We start from the raw sequence: 1,399 nt of genomic DNA on the forward strand, positions 1-1,399 counted from the left end.
CTCCCCGGCGGGGAATCGAACCCCGGTCTCCCGCGTGACAGGCGGGGATACTTACCACTATACTACCGAGGAATGTATTTCGGTTGACATAATAAAAATTAGATCAAATTTGTTTACCTATATTTATTTTAAAGTTGTGAAAATAAGAAAGGTCATCGTTATAGATCCGGGATCCATGCCAACTGAAATAAACACAATTATTAATAATTTTCTATTATTATCAAAATTATATATTAAGCTAGAAGTAAGATAATAAGATTCTGTGTTCAATACCACACTCTATCCAACACAATATAGACTCAAGAATCTCAAAGACTAGTTTTGGTAGACAACTCCTTGTGGCAGCGACACAGCGACAGATAGGGAAAAGATAGCCAAAATCATCTCTTCCGTTCGATAACGGATATGACACTGAAAGAAGAAGAACCAAGTAGTGAATATTCTTCCCCATTGGCCATGTCCGCCCCTTAGTTGGAGTATATGGACACCACACGGCGCCTCCAAGAATCACAGTCGCTCGCCAGTCTTCTTGCGACTCCAGTGGGTCTATTCTATACTTATCGAACACTAAAGTGATAAATAGTATCAAACTTAGGGTTGGTTTGTATCAAAATATTAGCATTTATTGTAACAATTACACGAAGTTGGTTTTTATTGTTCCAATAAGTGCGATATTTTAACAGCAGCAAGGTAAGTGCTAATATTTTGATACAAACCTACCCTAAGTTTGATAATATTTATCACTTTATCACTTTAGCGGTCGATAAGTATAGAATAGACCCACAGGTCATACCAGCATCACGTAGCTTTCCAGGACGCCGGAATCCGGTTGGCTTGAAGAACAGGCAAACCGGGTTGAGGTTCTCTTGCAGCGCTCGAAATAGACAATTTTACAAACCGGAGCGCTCGATAATTTTCTAATTATATTAACATACCTAGGTACTTACTTAGTTATCTAATTTTATGTATATTTTATAAAAAAAATAAGTGTGTTATATTTTCGATATTTTTTATTTTGTTCTATCTACCTAAGACGGTCAAATTATTTATTCCACGAGACGAGCGATAATTTTGCCGTCACTCCGGTGCGCTCCGGTCCATTTCGATCCCTGTCTCTTGTAAAAACGTGCGATATACCTCCATTATGATAGGTATTACAATAAAACAATAATTGATTATTTTTTGTCCGGATTTTCATGTTCCAATTATTTTTAAAACCAAGATGTCGATTGTCTGCTTTACGGAAAACCGCCTCTGCTGTCAAAAGTTGTAATATTTGTAATCGTTCTCTCAATCTTTTATAATGTGCCGATTATTTTACAAAATTTGGGTAATACCTAGGATTACTACTTCACAGTTTTAATCTATTTTATAAATATATCTTATTACATGAAAACAA

The 1,399-nt window shown here is 36.0% G+C and overlaps 1 non-coding gene across 1 annotated transcript; it reads right to left on the bottom strand.

Moving 5' to 3' along the window:
- TRNAD-GUC (transfer RNA aspartic acid (anticodon GUC)) lies at nucleotides 1-72 on the bottom strand. The gene has a single exon. It is a non-coding gene; the product is annotated as a tRNA-Asp (tRNA).
- Between the last annotated feature and the right edge of the window lie 1,327 nt (nucleotides 73-1,399).

The sequence above is a fragment of the Rhyacophila brunnea genome, unplaced genomic scaffold (genome assembly GCF_057557595.1).
Source record: "Rhyacophila brunnea isolate RB1 unplaced genomic scaffold, BYU_Rbru_1.0 scaffold_14, whole genome shotgun sequence".
Taxonomy (NCBI): domain Eukaryota; kingdom Metazoa; phylum Arthropoda; class Insecta; order Trichoptera; family Rhyacophilidae; genus Rhyacophila; species Rhyacophila brunnea.